The 15,025-nt window shown below is 37.2% G+C and overlaps 1 protein-coding gene across 2 annotated transcripts in view; it reads right to left on the bottom strand.

Annotated features, from left to right (window-relative positions):
* Positions 1–15,025, bottom strand: part of ADGRL2 (adhesion G protein-coupled receptor L2) — a 609,194-nt gene that overhangs the window by 377,359 nt on the left and 216,810 nt on the right. The window lies entirely within an intron of this gene.

The raw sequence follows: 15,025 nt of genomic DNA, 5'->3' as shown, positions 1-15,025 counted from the left end.
TATTTTTCTACTCTCCACATTCACAACCAGTCTTTTTATAACAGCCCTAGTTTCTAGACTGAATGCCAAATATGCTTCCCATTTAGATCAAATTTAGCTTTAACTAAAATAATTAGCCCTTGGTCCTAATTCTAATGGAAATGTAAGACTCTTAATATTCAGTTATAGTAGCACCATTAGATACTGCTGCTAACACTGATTTATATGAAATAATTAGCAGACTGCTTCTGTGGTAGATACATGCAGAATTTGTCCTAAACCAAAGGCAAAACAATAATAAAAACTACTGCCTTTTTAACCTCTCCATGAATTTAAATAAAAAATGTGTACTGGAATTGCACATTAATAAGGCCTGTTAAGCCTGGGAGAATATTTTACATTCATCTGCAGTTCATCAGACAGGTTCGCGACCTCAGTGGAATTGCTGACGCGCTCCTGCAGTTCTTAAGCCGGCGTGGGAGAAGACGCGAACTCTTATTTTATGATTAGAAAATTCTACTAGAATTGACAGAAACAAGGAAACATACTCCAATATTGAGTCTATGCTCTGAAATGAGCACATATAAAAATACAGCTATGGAAGGGATTGACTTTTAATCCTCTAGGTACCTTAAAAAGAAGCAGCTAAATAGAGCTAAATATAATGCCGTAGTTTTCGTCTTAAAGTAAGAAATGTGCGGGGTCAGTCTCTACTTGTCTGGGGGTGCACACGAAGGGGACCGCAGCCTTGTTTCACAGTTTTCTAAGTTGTATGATAATCACAGAAAATATATAAAGTGTCTCATGAAGAAGACTTTTTCCTCACTAAACAATATCTATTGGGAAGTATCCTAGCATTCATTTATCCTGCCTTTCCCCGAACTCCCTGTGCAACGGCCGGTATTGTGTGAAAGACATTTCGCACAATGCTGGTATTGCTGCTGGTAGAGATCCCGCTAAAGCCGGGAAGTTAGTCCAGTTGCGTCTCCAGCCCTCAGCCTGAGAAAATTTCATCCACGGAGCTGATTCATGCTACTTCTTTGGATCTGCTACTGGCAGCACAATAAGGGATGAATGAAATAAGCACTCAGCAGCTGAATGCCCTTAAAGACCACTTGGGAACTTTATTTGGTGCCAAATAAAGTGACCTGCCAGTGTCAGCAGCGGGAAGCATATTGTACCGGGCTCTGCAGTCTGTCCCAGTAGCCTATTCATTTCTGAGGAAATTTTCAGGTATTGAATTTTAATCCATGATGCCCAATTATAATTTGGGACCCTTTTACATTAGAGACTGGGCTGCACCCCATTTGGCAATTAAGTCAGAGCTGCCTAATACATGATTTTAATTTCCGGAAAGCAGGTGCTTCCTTTGGTCAGTTACCAATCTCTGATTTTCCTTCGTTCTTTAGCTTAAACCATTTTCATTTTCATACCCCCAGCCCCCCTTCTATATAAGTATTCACCACATGTTAGATGATTTTCCTGCTTAAGCCTGTAGGGATTCCCATAGGCTTCTTTTAAAAGTGCTTATAACTTTTTCAAAAAATCATTTTGTAGGTATCCATTTGATCTCCATTTTATTATATTGTCTTTTAAAGTAATCTGAATAAAGATTTGTTTATGTTACCTACCACTTGCAGTTTTGAGGCAAGACTCCCCAGAAATATTGTCTGCATTAACTTTCTTTGTTTCCTATTTTTACCAATTCAATTGAAGGCTTCCCTAACAATTCAGAAATGATTTTTATTTGAGTTATCTTTACAACTCTGTGTCTTCTCCAAACAGTGCTTTATGGTTCAAAGTAAATGTTTGGGAGAGCACCTTAAAATATGAACAACTCAAATATTGGGTGCCAGATGGAGGCAAATGTTGTATAAGTCAAATCCTAAGAAAAAGTTCCCTTTCACAAACATGCACTGAGATAGTGCAGTCTTATCTTCCAAAAGTACTTTATGCAAGATTGAGCCAGTACCAATAGAGCCATAGAGAGGAGACTGGGAAACCAGATGTCAGTTTGTGCCGATAATGACACGTCTTTATCCCTTCCATTGCTGTGAATGAGCTGCCTACTTCACTATTTCCATTCCCACATACGAATTATAAAATACTGTTGAAGTATTATTGCTGTAATGGCACCATAGGGTTAAATTTAAACCTTTGGTGGCCATACATGGACCTGTCATTCCTAAGGGAAGTGAGTAAAAGGAAGAAGAACCAAAGTGAAATGAAACAAAATAGACAAAGGATCAAAAACAATAGAGGAGGAAAAGAAAGAAAAGAGAAGAAGTTAAGAAGAAGAGGAAAAAAGTTGGAGGAAGGCAAAGAAAAGGGGTGCTTAAGTTGGGGACACAGTCGAGTGCTACCATCATTTGGCTTAATGTGCTGATCCTTTGGCTCATCCTCTGCAAGCGAGGATCACGAATGCCTCTGCTTACCTAGCTGGACTCCGTTGAATGTGGTTTCATAATTAGCTGAGGATTAGCAAAATTGATAGTCTTTAATGGGACCATGGCAAATGTTTCTTTTAAAAAGAGCAAAGCAACCAAATTCTGGATTTGAAAGATGCAGAATTAGAGAACTCTGCAAAAACAGTTCATTATCTAACAAAAAGATTTATTTAATATTTCACTTAAAGAATTAGCTCTCCTAGAATATAATAAATATGATTTGATTAAAGCATGTGAAATTGTATGTGGTAGTGATTTGATGCTTCCTTAAAAAAAAGCATGCTCTCATCAAATACATTTTAAGACACCAAACCATATTTGCCCTCTGAGGAACTCACAATGCTTCTTACCATATTATAGGCACTGAGAAGTCCTGCATGGGAAACAAAATGAAACAAAACAAAACCTGTTTATGTTGAATCCAACATTTTACCAAAAAAAAAAAAAAAAGGCTCTGAAACTTTTTATTCTCCTTAAAATACTGTTAATAATTTGCATTTTCTGGAACACAATTATGAAACAGGGTATTCCAGTATCAGTACTTATTATTTTGTTGTTGTTGCTTTTGTTTTGAAGAGTAAAAATCGCTGAATTACACAGTTGGTATTGACTTTGGAACCAGAATGGTGAAGTTTAATACATCTGCTTAATGTGCAATTCATTAAAGTTGGTTATGAACCTTATACCTTATGTCACTGTTTGTGTTCACTATGCATGTTTACTTTTCTGTATTTGGCCCCTGAGAGTATTAGGGCAGGGTCCATGTTTTGTTTTCCATTGTATCTCTGAGAACTTGCATGGTGTTTAGTACAGTGTAAGCACTCAGTGAATATTTGTTTAAATGAATAAATGAACACTGCAGTAGACATCTTTTTAAGTTATGGATATAACCACATTAGAACGTAATTTTGGCCTCAAAGTAAAAATAACAGAAGTAAAAGTGAGAATGACTAAATTGAACTGGTCTTTAACAGCTTTATCAGAGGCCAGTAAATTCCTCACCAATTACTCTATTGTCTGATGCTTCATTGCTCCTGTTAGCCGGTCTGTTTGAAGTCAATGTTCATTCTATTCTGTAATTTTCCAATTTGTTTTTAAGTCTTTATATCTTCAATTATCTTCCAATAGCTATTTCTTACCTGCCCTTTACTTTTTGTTGAATGACTTCTTAAAAGCAGACTCATAGTGAACTTCATATATCATAATATGCTCTGAAAAACTTATTGAAGAGATAAGAAAAGTCCGTGAAGGCCTGGGGGTGAGGAGTGTGTGGTATAGAAGAGGTAAAAGAGGTAAGATGTTTAATTCATTCAACAAATATTTACTGAGTGCCTATTCTATGCTGGGCACAGTGTATAGTCTAGACAATTCAAGGTCAGACAAAAATATGAAATATTCATCAGACAGGTATCAACAGAATTAAGAATTTTCAAAATTTCACCCCCCCAGTTAGTTTATACTTGAGAATAACTTGATATTTTTAGAGTGATGATTTCATGTGTAAATTTTTTGTCTTATCTATTTTGCTCAGTTTTTACAGCGGTTCACCTTTTCTATCTTGACAATGCTGCCAACTTTCCTAAAATTGTACAATATTTTATGCGCCAGGACAAAACCACGTAATATGATTCTGTCACGTAAAATTTAAAGTAAATTTTAAACCAAAGTAGTAACTGTTCAAAAGTCCACTTAAAGAATGGTTTTGACCAATGGTTGGTAAACTATGTCCTGTGGGCCAAATCTACAAAGTTTTATTGGGACACAGCTACACTTCCTCACTTACGTATTGTCTATGACTGCTTTCATGCCCCAACAGAAATATTGAGTAGTTGCAAGAGGGACTGTATGGCCTGCAAAGCTGAAAATATTGACTACCTGGCCCTTTATAGAGGTAGCATAGATAACCCTTGTTAGTTTGGATAAGATCAAAATGATGGATCACTAAAAATACATTTAACATCTCCCTTTGGATATAATTTTGTTCTTATATTTGAATGTGATGAGAGTATTAATCTGGAAATTCTTGTCCAATAAAAATAATATTCTCTTCATTAAAGATCTAAATCAGTAGCAGTTGGAATTCCATTTCACTGCTGTTCTTTCATTCAATATTAAGTATAGATGTGAAAAACTGGAATGTCTAAATTTTATGTCTAAGTTTTTATGTTCTATGCTGGGAATATAGGGCTTGTCTCTGGGAGGTGGTATACTTTAGTACATATTGCAGGCAGGCCCCAAGTTGATCTATTTCCTGATATCCACTTTCTTGTGTAGTCCCATCTTACACAGAATAGGGCTGACTTGTGTAATCAATAGGACATTGTGGAAATTATGGACTGTGACTTCTGAGTCTAAGTCATAAAAGGCATTGTGATTTCTGTCTTGTTCTGAAAGAACTGGCTATTACGTCTGGAGGACACTCAAGCGGCTCCCCAGAAAGGTCCATGTGACAAGGAACTGAGCCATCTGCCAACAGCTGTTGAGGAAACTGAGGCAATCCACAAACACCCAGTGAATGAGCCACCTTAGAAGCATACCCTCAAGTCTCAGTTGAGCCTTTAATAAGAACGACAGTTCCTGCTGACATCACCACAGCCTCATAAGAGACCTGGAGCCGGAACCATCCAGCTAAGTCAGTCCTGAATTCCTGACCCTCAGAACTATGAGATAGTAAGTATTTACTGTTTTAAAGCCACTAACTTTGGGGTAATTCATCATGCAGCAGTAGATAACTAATGGTAGGGGTGCCTGGGTGGCTCAATTGGTTAAGCGTCCTACTCTCGGTTTCCACTCAGGTCATGATCTCAGGGTCTTAGGATCAAGCCCCACATCCAGATCTGCGCTCAGTGAGGGGTCTGCTTGAGATTCTCTCCCTCTCCCGCTGGCCCTCCCCCTGCTTACAAGTGTGCATACGTGCAGGCGTGCTCTCTCCCTCTCTCTAAAATAAATCTTTAAAAAAAAATGATAGCTAACATGGTGTATGAGAATGTGGGCTCTGATGTCACACAACTTGTGTTTGAACCCTGGAACTAACACTTGCTAGATGCATGACCTTGGGCAGATTACTAGCTCTATTACTTAGTTTTCTCATCTGGAAAAATGGGGGTATAATTTACCCTTCTGTCATAGAATTGTTGTGAGGAATTCAATGAAGTCATGAGTGAAAAGATTTCCTAGGAGGTTGTAATTGTTACATAAATGTTAGCAATTAGTTGCTTTTAATTATCATTAGAACGGACTCCAAGTATAAACATAAGCATTCTTTCAAAGCTCTTTGTTTTTTGACAACTAAGTGAATCCATAGTAGCATTTTAAAGAATTTTAGCCCACCACATCCTAGAGTTTATACAACTTGGCACACCTCAACGAGATGGGGGGGGGGTATCAGTAAAACAAGTAATTAAGAGAAAAGGCTATTGCCATTATATTGGAAAACAAGATACATATTAGTTCTGCATAATATTACGTATAAAAACAATAGAGAATGAAGAATAGGCTGCTTGCTACCCAAGAAAACAGGTAAAATTATATAGTCTAACCCCGGCCACAAATTTTTAAAAACACAATGACAAATGTAATTTTTGGTCTAATTTGCTAAAGCCTAACCACACATAATGTTTTTTGGTAAAAATAAAAGATAAATAGCAAAATAATATAATGTTTGCAGGTTGTTTGAGTTATCTAACCCTTCTTTAATCCAGGGGATTATTGAACAAAACCGATGTTCATTCAAAAACACTTACGAAATCTGTTGCGGATTACCAATATCATCAGTTAAACCTGTTTCAAATTTATTGCTTTCATTCAGGTTAAATAATAAAAGGGTCCATTTGTCCCACCACATGTATATACACGAATTTAGCTTTCATCATTCCCTACAAGTTTAATCCAGTGATTTATGTTTTTTAACGCATATTCAAGGAATCTGCTGAAGAAACTCATCGAGACAGACAGAAGAGCTAGATGGGATTAATAGGGTGTATGCAGGATTTAAAGCTGGTTGATTCAGTTCAGAGTGAGTTTAAAAGACAGAAAGAATAGAACACAGTAACCCTCCTTGAGGTTCTAATCATTTTAATGACTTTAGCAAAAAAGAACAGGCTAAGGTCAAGAAAGTTCAGAGACGATGATCCCTGTTTCTAGAAATACATTACACAAAGAAAAGCCATTTCTTCAGCTGTTCTTTTATAACAGTGAAAAACACCACTGTATTTTTCTTAGACAAAAATCTGCTAGAAGGCATATTAATGGTTAAATTCGAGGTTTCAGAATTCTTGATTTTCTTTGTGAAACCATTGTTTTTCACTTAACACCACAACCAGCAGCAAAGGGTAGGAAAAAATCGGGCACGCTGACTTTTTTTTTTTTAATGTTTTACAGCAAGGCAGTGTATTACTTTGAGATCCTCAGATAGCAACTGCTCAGATACAAAAAAAAATGCTATGACTTATCTTATTATTGATGACTTTGAACCTTTGAAAACATTCAGTTTAAGTCTTGCAAGAACAAAATATTGGAATATGGGGAAGAAAAAGCTTTTTCTTTTTTCCCCCCAGTAAAGCGAACCCGATTCCACTCTCTCAGGTATTTTGTTTCAGTGACATTCTAATCTTTATACACATTAAGAACTTTTTTTGATAATATTGTTTAATTAGTGTAAAATGCATTTTAACAAATACGCTCTTCTCCATGAACTTCTTTCCAAACACAGAGGACAAATGGAGACTGGATAAGCATATTTTAGTGCTTCAGTGAACCCGAGAGGTATTTCCAACACTCATTTTGTTACAACTTTCCTATTTTAATGGAACACCTTGGGCCATGAAGTATTTTGTGTTCATTAACTTTTAAAAAGGAAGAGATATGCTATCTAATTATCAGCACTTTGGCCAGAATATCAAGGGCTCCTCACAGTTTTCTGATTCTACCCATGACACCGACCATACATAGGGACATGGAGGACGGGAAGTGGACTTCAGTGCTGTCCAATTGCACTCTCTGCAATAGTGGGAAGGCACTGTCCCCGTGCTGGCCCAAACCGCAGCTGCGACACGTGGCTATTGCCCACTTGAAGTGTGCTTAGTATAAGGGAGATAGTAGATTTTTAATTTGTTTCAGTTTAAATAGCCACATGTTGCTCGTGGCTATCACATTAAACAGTGCATTTATGATCAGATTTTCAACAGTCATTTCCACAGCAATTGATTATCTTCATTTGTAGGTCCAGCCATTCTTATTCCTACATGGATAATGTCTAAAGAGATCAACCTTTGTGTTGTTTTTATTTTTTTTAATTTTTTATTTTGGGGGGGGGTTTGTTTTTAAATACTATAGGTTTAAATGTACTTGGGAGTGTCTGATCTTTGAGGTATTTTGCATATGCAGACACCACGAGATGTATTTAACAGCTCTCTACAAAAAATTGAGCTGCTCAGATAAAATTAAATTTACATTTAATTGTTTCAGATTTATTATTTATTCATATAACTGGGTTTCTCTCTTGTTCAATGCCATGATTAATATAAAATTTTCAAACAAGTCATAAGAATTATCTTCAGAATAAATAAAATGCTATCAGATCTTACTTTCCTACTTATATAAAAAAATAAAATATTTGTTTCAATTTGTCTCAGGCAAAATATGCCTGGAAATTCCTAATATCATATTATTTAAATATTGCTTACGTGATGACCTGGGTTCAAGCAAATTTGTGGAATGAAGGGAAAGAATGAACACAAAATTTGCAACAGACTCCTGCATTTTTGTAATTGGCTGGTGTTTGACTTATTATGTTAATATATATTTTATACTTTTACTCTAGTTGTGAAATTCTTAAATCATCATTTTATCTTTTTTTAGTTTCTACAACGTTGTATTACAAGATTATGGGCAGACCATTTAGTTTAAGGTCTTTTGTTTGTTTGATTCCAGTTAAATGGGTAATGCCATTATTATCTGCTGATTAAGTTATTTTAAAACTATGTGATTGGCCAAAGCCAGTTAAGAATAACCTAATGGCAACCAATACATATTTGTGGGAATAGGAATATTTTTTAAGTTCGTTGAAATACTGTGGAATTTCCTTTCTCTTACAACTCTCTTTATGCAAATCCTTTTTTTTCGTTTGTTTGTTTGAATTTATATATGCAAACAAATCCACAGAGTGTGCAATATTTCAGTATTCTAAATTCCTTATTTTTCTTTCTCAACTTTTGTTTTCTACAGAGAAGCCCTGTCCATGTACCCATAAAGGGCTGCAGTATCTTAACTATTCCAGCCCCAAATCTATTCTTCACTGTCAATCACATCACCTCCCAAGATACTTCACTGCACACAAATCAAGTTTGAGTCAAGCCTACTTCTAATCAATAGATCCTTATAGATTGTTTTAGTATACCTAAATCACTTCCCAGAAAATATCTCGCCATCTCATTTCTAATGGGAAAACATTAGATGAGATTTCAATCTGGGCCACTACAGAAGAAAGGCTAATGTACTCTTCTGGTCCATCAGGAGCCAAAACTCCATGTAGTTCTTACATGAAATGGGAAAAATGTTTTCTCTCAAGTCAAAGACACACACAGCATGGGAACATTTAAACGGGGAGCAGTGTCGCATGAGGGAAAACGGCTGAAGGAAGTGTGCGCTGCCAGATTGTTTTCACACTGCAGAAAGTTTATGCATTGCCTTGAAATCTCTGCAGTGTGGTCAGGCAAGCGAGTTCTAAAAACACAAGTGCTCTGAAGCAAAAAATGCCTGGAAATCTTTTTTCTTCCTCTTTAGTAAACAACAGCAAATGTGGCTACTAATGGTACTTTGACCATGGTAAAAACACAGTCCATTTATTATCCGTATTCCAAATATATTTATTGCTCTAATAAGACAGTTAAATAGTATGCTAGGCAGCTGTTCTTAAAAATCTGTCCTGTTCTGTAGCTAAGAGAAGTACTGACAAAATTTGTATTTATATGTTGTACTTTCCAGTTAACAAAATGATCTCGTACAGATCATCTCACTTAATCTTTGTAGTAGTGCTGTGAGAATTAGTATGTCCTTGAATACAGTCCGGAAACTGAGGCTCTGATGGGTAAGGGAGTTGCCTGTGTTCAAACAGCCGGCATATTAGAGATGTATCTTTAAACATGGACAGAAGATTCTAGAAGCTGCCTTCTTTTCATTATACGAAAAAATGGTTACTTACACTTACTATTTTATTTTTCTTATATTTTAAATGAATACTTAGTTCTGGAAAAATAAAAGAATTTTGGTCTATGTGACTCCTAGGCAGACCTATATATTGTTTCTCAGGCTGTGCTGGAGGCCAATATGCTGTAATCTGCATAACATTAAACTCTGTGTGAATTAGGATGGAGGCTACTGAAGGACATTAGCTTTAGGAGTTTTGCTACAGCTAGACATAGACCAGAGTCAACTGAGACTTTGGTCTTCAATATCCTCTGAAAACACTTTCTTGGCTATGGTGGGCCACTTCAAAGATGACCCCTAGTGTTGCCCTTCCCCTAGTATTCACGTAAAATCTGTCTTCTGGAGAAGGAGGAGAGACCTAGAGACTTGCTTCTGATGAATAAAATATGGTAACTGAGATGGTGTGTCACTTGTGAGACAAGTTGACAAGAAGACTGACTCCTGTCTTACCCATCCTCTGTTGCTTTCCTGCTTGTTCATCCTGTTGGAGGCCAGCTGCCATTCTCCAAACTGCCCTACGGCGAGGCCTATGTGGTAAGGACCTGAGGGGGGCTCCAGCCAATGGCTCATGAGATACTGAGACCTTTAGTCCAACAACACATGAGGGACTGAATCTTGTCACCAACCATCTGAGTGAGCCTCTAATCTAACCTTGAGGTGACTGCAGCTCTGGTGATCACTTTGATTGTGGGCTTGAGAGGACCTGATCCAGAAGATCCAGTTAAGCTAAGACCCAATTCCCTGCCCACAGGAACCGAGATGAAGTATTTGTTGCCTTAAACTGCTAGGTTTTGAAAGTAAGTGGTTACACAGCAATATATAACAAATATATTGACTAATAGAATTTCTTTTCCTACCCTTTATGTACACAATGCCCATCCCACTATCCAGAATTAATTTTGGAAATGGATTTGATGTAACTATGAAAACTGCATAGTGGATAAAATCATTGCTTTGAGATTAGAAACATCTGGGCTGTGTCTGGATTTGCCGTTTACTACTCTGAGACACTGGAGAAGTTATTTAATATCTCTGATCCTTCCTTTCCTCATTTGTAAAGCTATCTATACAACTTCATAGGTGCTTTTTAAAGCTAGATCATGAAAACAAAACAAAAACGTTTAGCATTTAGTAGGCACACAGAAAGTATTAGCTATTTTTATCATAATTATTCCTTAATTTGAATTTAAAGATATTAACTACATCTATACCCATTTGGCCTTAAATTCCTCACATTCTTATTCCTATGGAAAGGATCAATCAACAGCATTTTGTATAAGCCATTCCTTTGGATAGGAGGAACATAGGTAATCAAAAAACTCCCACTAAAAACATAAATACTAATGTCCTAAACACCAGGAGGATGTCAAGGAATACTAAGAAAGCCATTCTAAAATATTTTGCAAGACACAAAAATAATGTAAGTGCATGATAATAACTGGCATGTAATGTCTTAAAATAGAAGCCAAGCGACAATGATTTTCATTAGATGCTTCTCAAATCCTATGGGTGACATGAACCCGTTTCCTCTGTCACATTTCTGAAGAGATAATTGCAGAAAATATTGTAAACAGCTTAACATTCACAGGTCATATTGAGAAATGTTTATAGATATTGACAGCTAAATACAACATATCACGCATCCTGCACAATGTGGCATCTACCTAACAATGAACTTCCACAAATCAAAGTCAAGAAGTCAAGCTTTGCTTGGGTAAAAAAGAATATAGAAATATTTGCTGAATGGGTGAATGAATGAATAAGGAATTAAATGCCTTCCAGAATTATAGGTTTGTATAATATATTACAGAAATAATACTAATGAAAAAATTTATTTTTCTTTTATAATACTTAAGTCTCTAGGCATTAACCCCTTGGATTTAGAAATTAAACAACAATTAACTCAGAATAAGAAAAACGATTCTCTAAACAATCTATTAGATAGGCAGTAAATATAAAAATATTTCCTAAGATTCACAGAAATATGGTATTAAATATTTTTTGAAAACTGAAAAACTTGGGACGCCTGGTTGGCTCAGTGGGTGGAGCGTGCAACTCTTGATCTTGGGATTGTGAGTTCGAGCCCCACACTGGGTGCAGAGATTAACAATAGAATCTAAAAAACAAACAGGGTGCCTGGGTGGCACAATCAGTTAAACTTCCAGCTCTTGGTTTGGGCTCAGGTCGTGATCTCAGGGTCGTGAGATTGGGCCCCAACTTGGGCTCCATGCTCAACATGGAGTCTGCTTGAGATTCTCTTTCCCTCTCCCTCTGCCCCTCCTGCTCGTGTTCTCTCTCTCTAAAATAACTAAATAGGGGCGCCTGGGTGGCACAGTGGTTAAGCGTCTGCCTTCGGCTCAGGGCGTGATCCTGGCGTTCTGGGATCGAGCCCCACATCGGGCTCTTCTGCTATGAGCCTGCTTCTTCCTCTCCCACTCCCCCTGCTTGTGTTCCCTCTCTCGCTGGCTGTCTCTATCTCTGTCAAATAAATAAATAAAATTTAAAAATAAAATAAAATAAAATAAAATAACTAAATAAATATTTTAAAAGCAAACATAAAGCTGAAAAAGTTATACAGTTTACAAAAAATTAAAAATGACATTTGCTAAACTACTAAATAGAAATATCTACTAGGAAATAGTAGCAAATTAACAAAGTCTCTATATAAATTATATTTTCCAGCCAACAGTCTGTAATTTAATATTTGGAGTTAAGTGGAAACAAATAAAACCTACTTAGTATTTATCGAGCAAGAGAAAAATTTAATTGTAGATATAGAGAAATGTCCGCATTAGGAAAAAAGGGTTAACTTCTCAGTCTTTGTTTGCTAGTTATTTAGTACACTAAACATACACAGTCTGGGTGTAATTATTTCCTAGTCTTTGAATGAAAATATGTGTGGGTGGAGCGGATATATATACACACACTTGAGAATGTATATACAGAACAAAGTTACTGGTGTTTCTTATTGAATTACCTTTCTTACCTACCTAAGAGTCTCAAGAGTTTTAAATTACTGTATATCTTATCTAAACACCCCCTCCTAAAAGTTCCCCGGTCTACTCACACTTATCCTATCTTCTATTCACTATTTATGCATTTGTATTTTCTTTACAACCGGAACTACATATTGGTGATTGTGAATGTTGACTAAGTTCCTTGGAAAGCCATTTATGCCCTTGTTCTTGTACCAGAAAAACTATATATTTTAAAAAATATTTTAGCTTCTTCAAGAAAGATTTGAATCAGGAGTGTTTTTATATAGGTGATGCAAACTGTTGTATTTGTGGTTTGCCCAGAAAGGCATGAAGTTTGGCTGAATGTAACAGAACAAAGCAAAGCAAAATCTTGCTCTTCTAGGCTCTGTATGGTCTTTGTTCATATTAGAACTAGGCCAGGATACAGAATGTTAATTGTTTCATGGAAATCCTATAACCCAAGTAATATCGGTGCAAAATGAAAATTCTTATTGAATTTAAAGAGAAAGAAAAAACAATGGCAAGAGGGAAAAGGGATTTTAAAAAACGGGAAATCCTGAACTAATATTTATTTAACACCTATTATGAGTCAGGTACTGTGCCAGGTCCTTGGATTATATCAGTGAATAAAATCAAGAAGAAACTCCTTGGGGCGCCTGGGTGGCACAGCGGTTAAGCATCTGCCTTCGGCTCAGGGCGTGATCCCAGCGTTATGGGATCGAGCCCCACATCAGGCTCCTCCGCTATGAGCCTGCTTCTTCCTCTCCCACTCCCCCTGCTTGTGTTCCCTCTCTCGCTGGCTGTCTCTATCTCTGTTGAATAAATAAATAAAATCTTTAAAAAAAAAAAAAAGAAGAAGAAACTCCACCCTCCTTAGGCTTACATTCCCATGGGGGAAGGGGCACTTGGGTGAAGGGAGGGACACAGTAAATAATAAACATAACAAATAAACTATATAATGTGTTAGAAGGTGATATGTGCCAAAGATAAAAGAGAAAGTAGAGCCAGGGAAGGGAAGTGTGCATGGAGGCAAGGTGAGGGTAAGTGTGACCCAGCTTATAAAGGAGGCTGAAAAAGTGACATTTGAGCAAAGACTTGAAGAAAGAAGGAAATTATCCCAACAAATACCTGAAGAAAATGCATCTGAAGCTGAGAGAATTTCAATGAAAGCCCTAAGGCCGGGGTGTGTGTGATACATTCAAGGAGCAGCAAGAAGGTGAATGTGGTTAGAACAGAGATAGGAAAGAGGGGGAAAAGGGAGATAGGTTGGTGGGTAATGTGTCTGGGGGATGGGGTGCTGGTCTAGATCTTGAGGGACTTGTAAGCCATTGTGACGACTGACTTTGATATCTGATCGACCAATTTATTGTCTTTGCCTCTTTTTCCTCTGCCTCCTCCTCCTTCACCAAGGTTGCCTTCATTGCCAAGGCATTTATTTGCTGAATACCTGTCTTGATTTGAACAATAATAAGATTCTAAAGTTCTAGGAGTGGGGGCGCCTGGGTGGCTCAGTCATTAAGGGTCTGCCTTCTGCTCAGGTTGTGATCCCGGCGTTCTGGGATGGAGCCCCGCATCAGGCTCCTCCGTGGGAAGCCTGCTTCTTCCTCTCCCACTCCCCCTGCTTGTGTTCCCTCTCTCGCTGGCTGTCTCTCTCTCTCTCAAATAAATAAATAAAATCTTAAAAAAAAATAAAGTTCTAGGAGTGTATTTCCACAATTTTCTTCTTCTCATCATTTCTGTTCAATCCAAAAACATGTGTTTCATTCCTAATATGTGCAAAACTGTGTGATAGGCACATTTAAAAAATAGAGACTGTAGTCTATCAACTCTGACTATAGAATATAGTTCTCTGGTCCACTATTGAGCCTGACACAATACTAAGCGTTTTATATGTGTTAGCTTACTAAATCCTCCCCGCAACCTATAATATGGATGCTACTATTTTTTTCATTTTAAAGATGAGAAAAATGAAGCATGGGAAGATTTAATAACCCATCCAAGATATGCAGACAGAGAGCTATAGAACTAAAACTTCTTAGATCTAAAAGTTCTCAGGTGTTTTTTTTTTGTTTGTTTGTTTTAAAGATTTTATTTATTTATTTGACAGAGATAGAGACAGCCAGAGAAAGAGGGAACACAAGCAGGGGGAGTGGGAGAGGAAGAAGCAGGCTCATAGCGGAGTAGCCTGATGTGGGGCTCGATCCCATAACGCCGGGATCACGCCCTGAGCTGAAGGCAGACGCTTAACCGCTGTGCCACTCAGGCGCCCCTCAGGTGTTTTTGACTCCACGGGTTCGGACCTTGACCATTCACAAGACTGCCTTCTATTGTTACAATCCTTTACAATACTCACACTCTTTGAAATGTTTTCTTTATCCACTTGTTCATTCACCAAGTATTTATTACCATTCTACT

Source organism: Ailuropoda melanoleuca, chromosome 2 (genome assembly GCF_002007445.2).
Source record: "Ailuropoda melanoleuca isolate Jingjing chromosome 2, ASM200744v2, whole genome shotgun sequence".
NCBI classification, from domain to species: domain Eukaryota; kingdom Metazoa; phylum Chordata; class Mammalia; order Carnivora; family Ursidae; genus Ailuropoda; species Ailuropoda melanoleuca.
The sequence above is the reverse complement of the archived record's forward strand: the minus strand, read 5'-3'. Positions and strand labels throughout refer to the sequence as shown.